The sequence below is a fragment of the Battus philenor genome, unplaced genomic scaffold (assembly GCF_028537555.1).
Source record: "Battus philenor isolate CCGP_79_NKW_IND1 unplaced genomic scaffold, ilBatPhil1.0.hap1 SCAF_19, whole genome shotgun sequence".
In the NCBI taxonomy this organism is placed as follows: Eukaryota; Metazoa; Arthropoda; class Insecta; order Lepidoptera; family Papilionidae; genus Battus; species Battus philenor.
In genome coordinates, this window is record NW_027181681.1 from 5130190 (window position 1) to 5148895 (window position 18706).

Here is an 18706-nt window from a genome sequence, read left to right on the forward strand (position 1 = left end):
AAGAAGCCCGTGTATTTTTTATTAATTAATTTGACAAAGTTTGCTTCCTTCATGTTGTTCAGTTAGACATACTCGACAGTATTTTATTTACTTATTTACTACTTGGCCGTCGGCGGTAAAGGACTGAAACTTGCGATTGTAAGTCGCGGGTTCAATTCCCGAGATACAATCTTATTGTATAATTAATATAATTCATATTGAATTTGAATATTAATTATATAGAATTGACACTGCTCACAAACACGTTTTGATAGGATGAGCAATAGCGTCCTCTACGTACCTCTATCATACTGAGTTTGCCAACCCTCCTGCCAAGCGTAACGATTATAGTATATCCCCCTAAAGATATCTTTGGAGGCCTATGCCCTGCGGTGGACACCTGTGGGCTGAACCGACTTCAGATTGGTGTAGCCTTAAAGGAATTACTTAGTAATGCTATTCAAAATAAATAAGATACATTACAGATTGTTTTAATTTGTCTTTTCAAATTCATCGTCGTATCTATCTGGATGTTCACTGACAGACATGACCTTCACCAAAGATTTCCAGCAAGTTATTCACTACATACATAAGTTAAAGTGATTTTTTACAAACAAAAAGGTAAATTTTACTATACACCCCGGTTTACACGGTACTTGTTTTACACGGTTTTCCAAAAAAGTTTTTTTTTGTTTTAATAATCGATTTTATTGCCATCTCTCATAATGTAAATATTTCTGCTTCAAACATCGAATCGGCATAAATAACTTCGAGTGATGAAAGTTAATTCGATCCTTCGATTCCGAATAAAAGAATGAGAGTAATTTCTGACAGTGATAAAGGATAATAAAACATCTTTGGTTTCATTTTTTGTTCTTCTGTTTAATGTATTGTAATTAAATAAAAAAACAGTGTTTCCGTATTATATTAAATAGTTTAACTTGTTAATGCATTTTATTTTTATTTCTGTGTACACCTAAACATATTGAAAAAATCAAACTATTAAATAGCAAAATTATACATTTTCTGCAAGCTTTTCGATTTATACGGCTTTAACTTGAAAACTTTTAATTTTCGATTTACACGTTTTTCTCAGGAACGTATCTACCGTGTAAATCGGGAGATAGGTGTACTGTAATGTGTATAATATAATAAATCGAACCCCTTCACTTATTCATTAATTTAACTTTATTTAATTCGTGATAAAGGACTCTTGTCAGGATGCATTTTTATGTGTTTTAATTTCAAACTCAAAAATTCTTTATTCAACATAGAATGGGTACCATATATTCGGATGATGAATGCCTTAGATTTGAGAAGAAAAAACTCAGCTCGTTTAAATATCATTAAAAAGAATATAAAAAAAATATTTTATTCTTTTTGCATCGTAATTTTAAGAAATTTAAGTGACATGTCGGAGTATTTCTTTTATTTTTAATGTTTTTTTTTCGAAACCACCAACATAGTATATGCAAGTCATCTGTAATGAATTATAGATGGTTTTGGGCATACTGCTAACACTATTCTTAACAACTTTTCTGTCTACTTTAAATAAAATCCTGACAAATTAAAACAGTAATCGCTACATCTATTTGTTAATTGTTTATCTGAAAAAAGTATTTCAGGATTGCACGCCATTGGCAAAACAGACCAAAAAATATATTTTCACAGACGTATTTATCTTTATCGCGAGCCATAATAGCAAAGTTCAATAAAACAGTACATTTCGTTAAGGGAACCCTGTTGTTGGACGGTTCCTTTATTGATCTTTTAAAATTTGAGCGAGAAACAGAAAGCGCTGTGAAGTTTTAGTTTTGTTTAGCTCGTACTGTTTAGAGGTCACATGGTTTGCATTTATTACAATAAATTAACTGGAAATAAAGTAGTTAGTAAATTAAACTGGCAGTGAGACAGTTTCTTGACCCATAATTGGTGGATACCACGGTCCAGCAAGAACTTTCACCCACTAAGCGAATAGACGACCTTGTTTAGGACGTCGAAAGATATTGGACACAATCTATCTTTATGGAAATCTATGAAGAAGGGCTAGTAGTGAACAATGATCCTGTGAATGAAATGACGGCGTTAGTGAAGATCCTCAGCAACACCTAACAGCGCTTATTTTCTAGTGAAAATAACAGGTTAATAAAAATTCATAATATTAACCTGTTATTTTCACCAGAGAAAGTACAAAACAAAGGTACAATAAGACACAATTATTTCTAGAGTTATTTAATTTACAATATACAAAAAACAATCGTTTTTATTATTACTTTCGAAAAAATTATTAAAAATAGAATTAGGACGATGTTACGATATTTATGTATTACTTTGTACAATATCGGCAGCTATGAATTTACATTAAAAATTTACACCTTATTCTTATTTCGGATAAAGTTGGAAATTTCTCATTTCTTTGCAAGAATATTAAAAATGAGTATAACTGAAAACATTTTCAAAAACGGCATATTTTGAACTGTTAAGTAAAATTATTAGAAATCAGCACGTAGTTTTGCGTTGGACTAAGAAAATGTTGTTAATGTTACAAATGTAAGTTATGTACTATTTCTGTGCTCTACAGATATATGAAAGCGATAATCAAAAATTATCACGGTGACTGGATAACTGCGACATGTGCATAATAATGAATATATTTACAACCAGAACATTTTAAAAAATTTATTCAATAAATATAGTAAATGTCAATGTAACGCCTGAAGACAAAAACACTTTAGCTATTGTGGGAGACGTGGTCGCTTACGTTGGGCCTTATAAGAAGGCTCAAGGTCACTCGAAGAGTAATGGAATCAGCTATGCTCTTAGCTACGCTACGAGCTCGAGCCTAAATGAGATCCGCAATAGTTCGAAGAATTGCCGGTCTGAAGCAGAAGGGGGGGGGGGGGACATCCCTCTTATAACTGACAGCCACGGGGGGTGGCAGATTCTCGTGTGGCATCCATGACTAGGTGGACCGCTATAGTTAAGGTCGCAATACGGCACTGGATGCAGGCAGCGCAAGACCAGTCATCGCGGCGATCTTTGGGGTAGGCCCATGCCTTGCAGTGGACTGCAATCAATTGTAGAAACCATCAGCTATCATAAATCGATAGGCAGCGGAGGATTGATTAAATATTTCAATTGTGGACAACTCTGGGTTTTCCACGTTTAGCTGGCTGTCGCTGGGCCAAGACTAATAGCCAACTATTTTCCGAATGTAACGTCGATCAGAACCGCTCAATTTTATTTATGACACTGCAAACACACATAGGCGTGTAGTCGGAAAAACAGGTGTGGTTATGCCTTCAACTCAAACTTTATTGTTTGCATGACAAACATTCATCGTCGTTCCGTCAATTTATTAATTTGACAACAGAATGAAAATATTAGACCCTACTGTGTTTTTAAATAAAAATGTATCTAGTTGAAACATAACTTGGAGCGCAATTAACTTAATAGCGCTTTTAATTAACTTTCAGTGTTTACTGCTTTTAATGCCATTATATATGTGGCAGCGGACGGGACACATCGCCCGTGCAGCTGACGGCAGTTGGAGCTGGAAAATTATTGAGTGCGACTGCGAGCCGGTAGACGCTGCATGAATAGGTTCCCTGCTAGGTGGACTTCGAAATGTCACGCGAAGTTGCTGGATGTGAGCAGCGCAAGACAAGTCATCGTGATGATCTTTGAAGGAAGCTTATACCTTGCAGTGAAAGATGATGATAATGTTAATGACTGCCATCAATTGCAAAAATCGTCAATGTTAAATTTTACACCGTTCCGGAGAATAAAAGCCTACATACAGCCCAATAAGATTTCATGTGCTAGTATAATTTTTTTATACGATGCAAGATAGTTTACAATTATGGTGGAAGGGCGCAATTGCGTCAAATTCCTTCAATCTTCCTCTGTGCTGTTGCGGGATTCCAGCAATTGCGTTCGAAATGCAACATAGGACAGCGAACCCTTCTGGCGTTCAAGAATTAAAATTTCATAACCATGGATAGCTATCCGCCTAACAGTTAAGCTAAATTCTAAATGAAGGTTTAAAGCCACTGTTATAAACAGACGTGTCTCCGAGAGACTCGATCGTATTAAGAAAAAAACATATTTCAAATGCACATCTTTATATTCCTATAATGAACAATGAATTGTAATTTTAACAGTGGAAGTTAGTCTCTAAACATTTTAAAAATTCTTACGAAAACACGACAAAAGCGTTAGGACACAATTTGGTACGAGAAGTAAAGTTACTGTTACCATTAAAACTGAATAATAAAAGACTGTTTCAGGTTTTATGTAATTGGAAGGTCAATCTCTTTTATCGACTTTATGTATTACGACTAAAGTAAAGTTAAAATTTTAACGAGATATTGCGTAATGAGTAAGAAGAATTTTAGAGAATGTACATAATAATGTTGTACATCTAAAAATGTTTATTGAGCTCTGGATTGCACTAAAGAGCATTTGGCCAAAAAATATTTTAGAGGAATGTGTAATCTTTACTTTTCACTTCATACGAACTCGATATTTTATAAATGGTAAAGTTACAATATAATAATTACGTATTTAGCCTTGACTAAAAACTTTGTAACATTAGATGCCATCGTCGTCTACAAAATAACTTCAAATTTTAACGTTATAGTCCATAGAATAACTCTATAGACAGACTCCTAAGTGAAAACAAGTTAGTTGAACATACGCTTCGCAAAGTAAAAAGTTTCTTTCATACTGACAACAATAGATCCATTCGGTTTTTGATTTTATTGAAGTATTATATTACAAGTCTGAATGCTATTAATGTTTCTTATAACTAAACAATGAAGTTCATTCGATTCAACGCCAAATTGAAGCATATTGTGATATATGTATAATAAAAATAAAAAACTGTTCTATATTAATTTTAATTTTATCAAATCACAATAACCTTTAGTCCTGATAATCACGTGTGAAAGGGCATAATCTTTGATCGTAGACGCGGACGAGAAAGTGCAATAACTGTTGAAGTGTAAAATGCCGCTTCACATGCCGATGCCCAGACGTGCCGAGAATCACTGCGTCGCGTTACACTCCCTCAATAAAACCTCCTTTGATCGTAGCACATATTAAAAAAAATTGCTATTCTGTATATGTCTGCAGTTCAAAGGATCTTTGATGGTAAGAACATAGAATAACACGAGCCATTTGACACAGTAAACACAGCACTAAATCATGAAAATAGAGTATGTCGTTTTTAAAAGTTTCGTGAAGCTAAATATTAATCATCACGTGCACATACACAACTATTCTATAATAATATAGAAGAGCAACACGGGATCTAGGTTCGATTAAAGAAGAAGAGATTTGAACAAAGTCGTCTCTCCACCTTTCACGTGAACGTTCCCTGCTTGTCGGTCCGTGGTCTTCATCCCACAAACTTAAAGTCCCTGTGACCAACTTCAACTTGCCAACTGGATGAGCTAGGTTGATTACTTTTATTTCTACTGTCTACTTCTGCCTACGAATCTTCTCATTCTTAAATTTATCTCGTAGAAAAATCCCGAGCATAGCCCTCTTTAAAACACGTTAAGCGACTGTGCCAGGAGTAAGAGTCTGCGTTTTAGCGCTATCTGTCATCATTGGTAACACATATTGGTCGAACATTATAAAGAATAATCATCGAAAATGTTATGTTATTTAATGATATCTATGTTATTCGTCACCATCATTATAATAGTATTCAAGTAAAGTACTCGCGTGTTCGGGTACCAATTTAGCAAATTTAAAACTTTCCTTTTGCATCCTCTTTTATATAAAATCCACCTAAACATTTTAATATAAAATAAGGATGTGGAACGCAGCGCCGTAAAAATTTCGCTCATTGGATTCAAAAGGTCACTTTCTAAGCGCACTATAAAAACCGTAAAACGAATTACTATGCTCATCTTTCTAAAAAGCAGTCATGTTATTAGTACATTGGAAAATAATAATAGAATTTTGTAAAAACATTATTTTTTATATTTATTCCATTATCTACTGTATTTTTCTGGTTTATTTTAACTATGAAACATTTTTTCGCCCAATGTCCCTCGACACCTAAAGACGAAGATAAGACACAACCAATGTGTATTACCAATGATAACTGCTAATAGTTATCCTCGATTGATGTTGATGCTGTTAGCCCGGGAGCTTTAAACGGAACTGAGTTCACTGAGCGGAAGGGTCCGTGAACTTAAAAACAAAACAAAATCTGGACCGACACGTTCCAGGCATAAGAAGTCGTACACACATTAGTAACAGCTATATCCGGGTAGAGGTATGTACTAGTAATGTTTTTTTAATTACGTCTTGGGATGGCAACGAAGACCACAGGCGAGCCAAGGAGGGATCAGAATCCAACCTCGGTTCGCCGATGCTGTTCGTGGTTAAGGAGCGAGCGGCCGCCCTGATAACTGCTGCGCTTGCCGGTCCGTGTTCTCTTATATTGGCGTCCTGTTCCACGCACCCAGATCTGAGAGAAGCCCGCACCAAACCTTAAACGGTTTTTATTTAACACGGTAAGAGTTATTCTCTTACCTCATTCCAAAGCTTTATTAACACTTTAGAAATCGACGCTCAAGTAGGATGACTTTACAAGTTTTTGTTTAATAAAGTTGTTAAACTCATTATGTGACTTCTTAAACGTATTTCACTGGATTGATAAGCCATTATTTCCTCAATTTAGGCAAAAGTTCATTAAAATTACTCAAGTTATTAATGTCTAATACCTATATTAAAACTGCCAAAAGAGACCTTGAGTTGCACTGTCACTCTAATCGCGTTTAACATTCCGACTCATTGGAACCCTAGAAGGCCGAACTCGCAACGATCATTTGTTTTTTTTTCTTATTCATATTATCTGGAGTTATGTTTCTTCTCTCATTTGTGTATTGCATTTCATTAGAGCTGGTTTAATTTTCATGGTAGGCAGCTTATAAACGCCCTTACTGGAAATTCAAGGGGTACGCTTATGTCTAGTAGTGGATTTCATATGACTGATTACGAAATTTAGTATGAATTTCCATTTTGTGAATACTTGCCGATTTGCAATATTGAGAATATAAATCCTATCTTTAATCCAACGAAGTAATAAAACTATTAAGTTTAAACATTTCTAAGAGGATTTTATAAAGCAACTTGAAACCGTAACTTGTCTTCAGACCATATTCTTAGTATTAACTATGAAAGTTCTTCTAGCAAAAGCGTTTATTAAACTCCGTTAATTAGTTTATTACCGAGTCAGTTTGTTAGGAGCTTGTGCGAGCTACAATGACGAACTTATAAATGTGGAATAACTCTAATAATTTGAAACATGAAAATATTTTTTTATAAAATAATTATTATATTATTATATTCGCTGACATAGATGCCAGTGTACGATGTGCAATGTAATGTATTTCGTGTAAAGTGATTTCTAATTCAATTAGTTGATTTGGTGGTGTAAATTATATGTATATTATTGAAGATAAATAAATACATATGAACACAAAATTTAATTTAATATTGTGATATGAAATATTAACTAATATATAAAATGTTTGATAGATTAATAATTAATATAAGATCTATAGAAAATTAACTTAGTATTCGTTAATTAAATGTTTAAGAAAATCCACTACAATAAGCAGAATGTATTTAAGAAGTTAAATTATTACTTAAAAAAGCTTTCACTTTATAAATAGCCTGAGATTATCTGTAAGAAGATCAAATTTATTTGTGCTTACACAAATATAAACATGTTTTATTTGTTTTAAAATGAAAATAGCGAATATTAAATACCCTCCATGTACTAATGCTACATTTCGATCACGTGACAACAACATTGAGTTTCTGCAATAATCTTATAGATTTATTATCTGTGAAGACGTAAAGAATATTGTTTACACTAAAACAAGGCAGTACGGTTAAGATCAACAATAATTTTATTATACAGGTTACGCGGAGTTTTCAGCGGTAAATCACAAACACGTTGGCACGTCGGCGGAGTTTAGATTGACGTCATGTTGATACGAGGCCAGATCGGGACTGAGTTCACGCAGTTTCCCGCGATGTTGCTGCATTTGACTACCCTCGAAAACATGTCTCGAATAGCCCAGCTTCATCACTACGTTCAGTTTTGTGTTCGGTTTGAAGGGTCCCGTAACTAGTAAAATCAATGATCTGGTGAACGCAAAATGAAAATTTAAAAATTCTTCTTCAATATAGACTGGATAAAATTTCTTCAAGAAGTCAAAATCAGTTTACCTCCTACACTGAAAATACTTTTCGCAATAGCTTCAGACCTGAAAGGCATAAGCGAAAAAAGACAGGGAGAATCCATATTTTTAAAAACATAACATTAAAATAGCCTAGAAGTGAATACATCATTTCCGAGGTGTGCTATCTTGTAAAAAATAGTTTACAGTTTAGTCTGTAATCTTTAACACACAAAAAGACTTTTTTAATAGACGCTTCCTTCCAAAAATGACGTAGCGATCTGTTTTCACAGTCAAGGTTTTTAATTTTAAGACGAAAGAAATCAAACCATTAATACACTTATTCTTAATCATAATTATTAAAAAGATATGAAATCACATATAATTCTGAAAAAAACGGTGCAGTTCGAAAGTAGGCTAACGGGCTTTCAGTTACGTTTTGCCCTAAAATGTGGAATTGACTTGTGTAAATACGCCCAAACATAATCCGATTCGACGTTGACGTCACATTGAATGACGACTTATTTACAGCAGCTTGTCAAATGCACAGCGGATTTTTTAGCCGACAGTTAAATTAGTTTGAGGTGTAAATTTTTAATATTTATTTACAGTCCTTAAAAACATTATATCATCTGTAACGTATTGTACTGATACTGTATTTCTTCATCTCAATTGAACAATCTCGTCGATTCGACTCGATCATTAGTTTACTGATTTTTTAAGTAGTATCTTTGTATGAAAATAATAATTAAATAAATACAAAAGTTCTCGTCTTCTTCTTTAACTATACATCTATACTTAAAACTGTAGTACCAACTAATATTTTTCCTACGTTTTTTATTATTTCTAAATGTATTCGAAATATACAACTCGGCAGTAAGAAACATTTTAGGACCTAAATTCTATTTTGACTTATAAAACATTGAACTATAAGTACTCCAAAAGTCAATATAATGTAGAACTGTGAAATAATTTGCTATACAGGATGAATGGTTCTAGATTTAAAAGTTTTAAAAGGCTGAATTTATAGCTAATTCGCAGTCAATTAATACATGGTACACCACATCCAATTATTCAAAAATTATAAATAACGTGTAATAATAACGTATCATTACATAGTAAGACATTAATTAAGCGAAGATTTTGTACTGCTAGGAATTATTGGGCTGATGCATTCCAATACAAAAAATAATTAATATATTATATTTTAAATTGAACGGTTTAAACAGGCTGTGAATTTTACATGCATATTCGCCATTTTAATAGCCTTGAATAAATTCATTTTACAAGAAAAATATTTTGATACATAAATAGTAAGAATAACGTAGAAATTAATTTATTACTAAATATTTCACAGTCAATTCGGAATGTAGTAAACAGAGTAACGTATACATTTATTATTATGTCTGTACATGATTGACAAATAGCCTAATGTAAATAAATAACTTGAACAAAAAAAAGGTCCAAACACATTTAAATATAAATACATTTGGCAGAGCATCAAGCACTGAAATACTTGCATTATTTTAACAACCGCCGACGCCTTGACCGATATCATAAAACACGATGCGGTGTTTACCTGTATTGATGTCTTCTTGAATCACATTACGGTGTACGTGCACGCCCGCTGTAATTTTTTATAAAATAAATTATGGGAGATGTTCAAACCATTCCTATATTTTTTAATTTCACATCCAACACTCGTTTTCTTAATTGTGCGTATATTACTTTTACCATTTAAAATAAGAAATCAATTGTAACTTTCCAGAAATCATGTAAAAATCTTCGAATTATTTTCAAAACATCTTTTATCCTAAACCATAGGTCTGCTTCTAATGCCTATCTATGCCGGAGCTTCCAGACTGAACCGAGGTGTTGTAATTGCTGGAAATTAAAGTCATTAAGTGGCATTGGGTGGCGCACGTTGAACAAAGAACAAAGTAGTAAACACGAACCTTGGTTGACCGACAACATAATGGATGCGGACTGTGCAAGACCGGTAATCACAGCGATCTTGGATTGCCTTTGCCATGCCTTCGTCTATCGGCCTACATAATGATGATGACGATGCTAAAAGGACATCTCCCACCGTCCCTGATTCTCTGTCTATAACATTATGCTCTAAACAACTCTCCCCAGGTACATTCACACCCATCCGGTTAAATCGGCGACCAAGCCGGGCGACTGTCCGTGGCGCCAAGTTTTGAATATTGAGGTGAGGAGATTGTAGGTAAATAACTATAGTATTGTTTTTTTTTAAATAATTATAGTTTTACACGGTCCTTTATTTGTGTAATTTTGGTCATCATGGCGTTCTTTGGGGAAGACATGCAGGGCGTCTATCGGTTCACGTGTTGATGATAATTTTTGCAATAACTTTTTTCCATAAGTTTTTATTTATTACATATATTTTCGATATCAATTACGTTAACTGATTTATTATACAAATGCATTGATCATCAATATCCCCGCCAAATTCATTGTTCTCTATATATGACAGATTACGCGTCAGTAACAAGAGAACATTATGCAACACTAACAGGATTTTACTTCGTGACCGATAGCAAGGTCGACGTCCACGTATTGTGACGCAATTTAAACATCGGATGACCTTGATCAGAGGCATTATCGCGCAGGTAATTTAGAAACTAATTTAATCATTGCTTGGAATCAACGCTCTAATTATAAAAAAATAGATTTGCTTTTTATATATGACTGAATTTAAGCTTGTTTATTTAAACTATAATAAGATTTTGAAAATATTTATAACCTCACTTTTCTTCTGATAGAAACAATCTGGAATCATAGAGCCCACTACAAAGTATAGACCTTTAAAAGTACCTTTTACACTCCTCGATAGGTACGATCCTCTTACTTATTATATACTATACAGTTGCCGTGCTGAAACTCTTATTTCAATAAAGCGTATGTGAAAATAGAATTGGAGATTCTTCCTTCACTTCTTCCGTGACAAACATTTTTCTAAGTAGAAATAATGTAAGCTTGATCAATCGACCTAGCTAATGTACGGCTCTCTCGAGCGCCCTTGAGTTGGGATCCTAAAAGGGGATCGTCGATTGATAGCCTAGACACTATGAAGTATCCGCCAAAGCGATCTAAGAGTTTCACGACCTTCTAATCCGTCAAAAATATTTTAGGTGTAGTTCTCCAGGGAGCTTTTGAGCGTCGCTACCTTAAAAGAGATTTTAGGCTAAATGCCCTCTGCGCCCTGTCATCTCGAACCCGCAAAATTTGAAAATGTTACTTAACCGTTTAAGTTTACTGCCGTCAGTATAAGGAACCAAATCAAAATAAAAATGGTTTGTTTTGGCATAAATAGACATTTGTCACTCAAATGCCATGAAAAAAGCATAATAATCATATATCTCTATTGCATTTTGCTGGATACTGTGAAAAATATGAGTGTGTCTAGCTCGTTTCTTTATAATTTGCAAAAAAAGAAAGCATATAAGCTAGCAACGTTGTAAAAATATCCTACATAACGACGATGTCTTTGCTTGACATTTTTAAAATCAATTCATCATTTGAAATTGACACCTTCGGTTAAAATACATGCTCTGAAAGCATTTGACGTGTTTGAAGTGATTAGGTAAGACTGATTATTTTTTGTACACACCAAACTGTTTTTATTTAAAGAACTAAACCTGTGAAACAATCAAAAAACAATCTAAAAATCAAAAATATTTTAAAAATATTAAACTAGTTAAACACTCTTCTTTCATATAAATAAATAACATTTTTGTCGATCATTAATCAATGTTATTAAATAAATCTTATAGCATTCAGGAATTTTTGGTTAATCGAAACATGTAGAACTTGATTAGTTGATATATTTGCATGGTTATAGTATATAATAATGTACACATAAAAATTTGTTAAACGTCATTTATATATATATATATATATATATTTATATATATATATATATATATATATATATATATATATATATATTGTATTCAGATTTTATACATACATATATGTGTGTATGTATTTATGAATATCTGTATAGATATTTAGGTATACATATATAATATTTATACATTATGATATTTAAATATTACGTTTGAACTATTAAAATAAAATTATTAAAGGACACGTACGACTAATAAGAGAAAATGAAACAGCAACGTTTTAATAAATTTCATTGTTTTATTTTATTTGAGGTAACATACAATTGTTTATAAAGAATTGTGTCAATAACAACAGTATAGAAACATAGTAATTATTTTCTTTGCCTTCACGATTACCCACCAAATAAAAATTTAAATAAACTAATAGCATAACAATTATTATTACAAATTCGTCGTGGTCATTTCAGCCCCTAGAAGCCCACTGCAAGGTAAAGACTAGAGACTTCCCAAAGATATTTATGGAAGAATATCGCCACGCTTGGCATGCTAGTTAGCGATCGCAATGTAGTATTATGGTACGCAGAAGACGCTGTTGCTCATCCTCTGTAAACTTGTTTGTGAGCAGTGGCAGCCCTGTATAATTAATGCACGAATTGTGAATTTAATAAGATTATATGCTGGCAATCGAACTCGCGATCGCAAGTATCAGTCTCTACTGCTGCTCAAATTACCCTATTTATTATTACCATCATAAAAAACTTGTATTAGTTTATCTTATGTATTATATTAAACAACATGTATTTTAGGTATTACATGAAAACTTCTATCGATACAAGACCGATGAAGTAAAAAGGTGAAAGTGAACAAAAATTACAATCTCAAAATTTGTTTTATCTTTGTCTTATTATTTAATCTCTTTTTGGTCTCAAGTGAAATTTATTATTAGGATATCTTTCTGATGCAAGGGTATCAAAAAGGTTATGGACTCCTACCGGAAAAACCCCATGACATATTTAGCATGGAGAGTTTCTATTTTCTTTGCGCAACTGAACGGTTACTGCTTATTTCCACATAGTAGTGGACAGTCGGCGATGCCTTCACCTGAAAACCTCTTAATATGTATTCAGAACAGGTAGAGTGCAAGACGCAACGGCAGCTGTCCTGGCATAAATTTAAAAGCGATTTAAGTCTTGCATTGTAAATATATAGTTCCGAATCCTTGGATGTATACATATAGTTGTCCCACTTACAATAGACTTTCCTTACCTTAACAAGTAATCAATTATTCCATACTAAACAGTATGTAGAATTGTCTGTAGAAACATGCGTGTCGAAACGTTAATGATTAAGTTGTTTTAGCAACTTCAGCAGACGATTGAATTTCCTGTAAATATGGTGTTAATTCGACAGACAGAAAATAAACATCTTAACTTTTCTTTAAACAGAAGTTCGTATATAAGATATATATTAAAATAACATAATGATAACATAGTAAGAAAACGCTTTTTCAAAATCCGGATAACAACATATTAAAATTAATTATTATTTACTATATGACCTTGCAGAAATTGTTCTGCGAGAAGTTATTAGCTTTTTATATTCCAAAAGAAGAAAATTAATTTTTGTATCATATTTCAGAGTGATTTACATTTAATTACTTGCTTAAAGTGAGCTATACATCACTCCTTTAAAACTTTTACACCTCTATATCCAATTATTTTCTTTAAATATTATACATCATAATATTCGGCATAAAATTTATTTTTACATATCAAATACTATTAGATACTATTTAGAACAATAGGTATATACGCGTGGTTACTTCAAGTAATTAAGGCGCCACTGCGGATTGCTTTGAACTTTGAACGGAGGAAGTTTACGAATAACGCCGAAAGCGACGTACGCCAAGAGAAGTAAAGGTTAGTAAGCGGATTGAAATAAAAGAGGAGGTTATGGCACCTAAGGAACAGTGTTGTTATCGATCTTCAAACTTGTTAATATGCTTATAGCCAAGTTAGTGAGGTAATTGGGAATTGGGAATGAAAGTTTGAACATGAATACTCATAATAGTACGTAATTTACATTCGTCTTTAATTTACTTTCACGCCTGTAATGCGTGTTACTTTGTGAAATACTTTAAACGTTATGATGTAAAGATTTCGAACCATACGCGATCTGCGTGCAAAATACATACACAATACGTTTACGATACGATCTCGAACAAGACATTCAGTCTGAATAAGAAAGCGTTATACAATAGTTAATGGGTCGTAGCAACGACCTCAAGTGTCAGCATTAATTTACAGGCTTAAAGCGATTTTTAAACTCTAGGCACATTCCTATAGAAAAATTGTAATATTTTCATTTATTCTTGAATTATCGATTTACACAATAAGTATCAGAAAAAGTAATTAATAATTTATATATGTAAGTAATTATCTCTATATTATCTCTTCATCGATTTCATACTTCACAAGGAAAGACAGTTATATTGAAGAGGTCTGCGTCGAATTCTTGGATAATTGTGTTAACGTTTCTAATTACTCGCACCATGTAAGAATTATGCTTATAATTAGATGAAGCATATCCCACTACAGGGATGGGATAATTGAACCTAATTTCTTTACGAAAAGTCCTACGAGAAGCTCTACTTAATAGGGCTTGACAATTAATTTTACAAATTTCACATATTAAAATAGGTTTCAATTAGCTTTTTATCGACGTTTTTAATGAAAGTAATCAGACATGAAATTGAATGTCTTTTGTTAGACATAGGTCTTTGTCATAGATTCCCAATAAGACCGATAGAAAACGGTTTACATACAGAGTCTTAAGTCTATAACGACTTGTGTAGTAGAAATAAGAATATATAATCATTTAGGCGTCCTAACTTGGATATTAAAGAATAAAATTACACAGACCATTACCTAAGGTATTTGATGTATATTACATGTTTTAAATAATATACACTAACGAGACTGTAGTGCGTTTACACTTTCGCAAAGTCGGAATGCCAAACAAGTACAGCCAGTACAGTGCCGCTTACCCTACGCCCCCAGCGACACCCACATTTCTACCTTAAATAACAGAGTCTCATATTTGTTAAATATTAATACAACACGCCTCCTACAGTTACTAATTCTAGTTTATTTAATTATTACGCACTAAGTATAGTTTTCTTGAAAAATATTTTCAAGTTATTAATGTTGAATGACCTTTTGAAGTAATTATGCACGTTGTTCAAATAATAAGCACTACTAGAAATACGTTTTATATTCTGCTGTTTTGGTAAACCATAATCACTTTTAAAAACGATCTTCTTGTACCTTACGCCACCATTCCTTGACACGTGACAGTGAAACAAATGATGATAGCATCAAACAGTTACGAGCTCTTTAAGAAATGGTAAAAGGGCAGAGAGAGCATATTAAGTACGTTCTGATGTTACTGAGAGTAGCTTTATATTGTGCGATAAGAACAAATTATATTTTAAAGCCAGCGAAGCCTATTTAGATAATGCGGCCACCGCAGGCGGTGTGTAAGACCTTTTTTAAGTGTAGATCTTAGTCACTGGAATGTCAAACAATAAAAAATAACATTTTTTTCTTGACGGAATATTTGATTCATAGACAAAATAAATGTGAAGAAAATATGTCATTGATATTCCTATAAATATTTAAAATAATTTACAAAAAGTATTGGAGATTGCATCATCATAATTATTATAGCCGTAAGACATCCACCGTTGGACACAGGTCTCCCCCGAAAATTTCCAAAACGGACGGTTGTAAGCGGTCTACATCCAGCGTCTTTCGATGATCTGGACGTCTATATAACTTATAGAAAAAAAGACGTCCTTCGCTGCATTTGCCGTTTTGTTATCCCCACTCTAGAACGTTAAGGCACCATCGCTCACGTATTTAACGCTATATGTGGTCTGACCAGTGCCACTTAAATCTTTCAAACCTTACAATTATTTCGGTTACTTTACTTGGGCTTCAGATCTACTTATCCCTAATTCCATCTCGTAAAAAAATACTGTGTGTGTATCTCCTCATCTTGACAATGAGGCCCGAAGTGAGAAAGTACTTCAGAGATTTTAATGACTTTAATGATTATAAAAATAAATATTTTAAATTTTTGCTAGATAAATATTAGTATTACACTTAAAACAATAATAATATTATTAATGTTTAATTGTAGAATGTACTTAGTTTTCCTTATGACTTAAAATTATTTTCAGTCTGTTGAGAATATATTATATCATCAGATCATAACTCTATGTTTCCATATAATATTATATAAATAAATTATGTATGACCGAAATTACACCGACATGCCCTAATAAAAACTTTCAGTTTGATTTTGAGTGTTTTAATTTTTTGTTCTTTATCTAACCAAAAATAAGTAAATTTGCGTAATTCGTTTCCGCCTTAATTTCGTATTTCTCTTCCAGGAATATAATAGTTTTATTAAATACAAAATAAATTATAACTATTTACGAAAAAGGATCATTAAGTAATAAAATGAACGAGACATTCAACTCGGCAACCAAAGCACGTAATCACTCAGTTGTAAGGGCCACGTGCGGTCATCTATACAAATATTAACCAATTTAACAGCGGGTAACTTTACTTCATTTAGAAGAGGTCAATCAAACTTGTCTTCAAAGGCATTTGTTGTCTCTGTACCGATAGCAAAAGTATATAAATTTTATTTCAATATTTATAATTTTTTCTACGACTTTACCAACCTCATTATGTATAAAATAGATAGCAACCAAATATATACAGATTATAAGTGTAAAAGCTTTAATGAGTGTATAAATAATTTATTAGCAAATAGCTTTAGAGGTTTTTAATCCATTTCCAATCGACCTGTACAAAGTGATAACTTGGAAATATTACAATAATTTATTTCTAAATCCTTGACTTTGGATAAGGCGTACAATACATTAACATACAGCAAATTTATTCTTTTAAAACTTTTTCATCAATACCCAATCATCCTGTATAATAAACAAGTTACGTAAGGAGGACAAAGCAAGCAAATAGAAATTAGTTTCACTTGTGGTCTAAATAATAAATTAGGTTTAATTCCTAATAATTTTCTGGACGAATTTCAAAATGTAACGGAAATGTATCGTTGTTAAATGACTCGTTATTATTTATCACTTCCGCAATTACGGCGCATGTGATTATTTTAAAACACATGCAGAAGTTGAACGGAAATTATATCTTCATGAATATTATTGCGTAATAATTTTATTTTCCAAAACAAATCTTTAAAATTGATCTTTGATGTTTTGATAACTATAAATGTGCAAAGGGCGGGCCCGAGCACCGGGACTCTTTCTTTATGTTACTTCATACCATACACAAACATTTCTTGTCACTGTTGCCCTATTTGTATTTACAGATTTCGCAGATTTGAGAGGGCTGGATGCAGATGGTGAATAGCCTGAATCTCTTTTATAGCAGCCAAACATGAGGGCTCCCTCAGGAACCCAAGCCCGTATTTGTTTATTACCGGATAGTAAAAAACAATGCCAGTTTGGTTTAATTATTATATACTGCGTGTATCCGAAGCTGCCGTCCACCTTTAGCGATCTGCATTGCCTTAAAAGATATTCCTTATAATTTAGGATTACTGTGAAAGTTTTGAAAACTTGTAATTACGATTTTATTTTATTTATTTCTAATAAAAGTAAACGTAAGTTATTTGAAAAAATTAAATACGTTATTCTCAACTTTATCCTTTTTTTTAAAACATACACGCTAAAATCGTGTAAAATAGTGTAGTACAAATAAGTAACAAAAATATGAAAAAGAGTCTTTAAGTAAACGAAATAAGCTAGTTGGTCCACAAAATATGGGAACTATTACCAATTATAAATTGGATGACAATACTTTATATTAATAATTTTCTATATTGCTGACATAGCAATTGTCTGAAAGTGGAAAAATCTAAATCTTTGATTTCCTCATCCACAGTTAGAGACCTACACCTCGAGGAAGGTTGCATTAGCCTTTACGAAGATGCAAATGTAGTGATCAGCATTAAAGGAACCGCGGAGGTACACGTGTTAATTTTGGACGTGTTTTATTACCACAAAGGAACATTTATCTCTACACTAAGACGTTAAAAAAGAAGGCTGGTCTTAGATTTTCTCCCTCAAGAAAAAAATTGGTATTTATTAAATTTAATATTAATTAAATTACTGGTATTTATTAAATTTAATATGTTTAAGTTCACTGTGATATTAACCAAGCTGCGCAAAAGATGAACTTCAAGATTCGGAGTATCCAAATTCTTACGAGAAAGCTGTCAACATTTTCATTATAATAAAGACAGGTGTGTAAACATACATACGTGTGTGTAAACTACAAGCATGTAAAATTGTTAGCTAATTTAAATAGAAGTCCACTAATAGCATTCTCTTTAAAAAGAATACTTGCAAATTGCTAGCATATAAATTATAGAATAAAAAACAACTATGCAAAATGCAACAATTTTAATTAAAACGTTAACCTAAAACGAATAGTCGAAATCAAAGCGCAAATAACGCACCTGTCCAGTTAAAAGAGAAAGAATTAATGAAACTTCACAACTGAATTTAGTAAAAAGGAGCTAACATTTTTC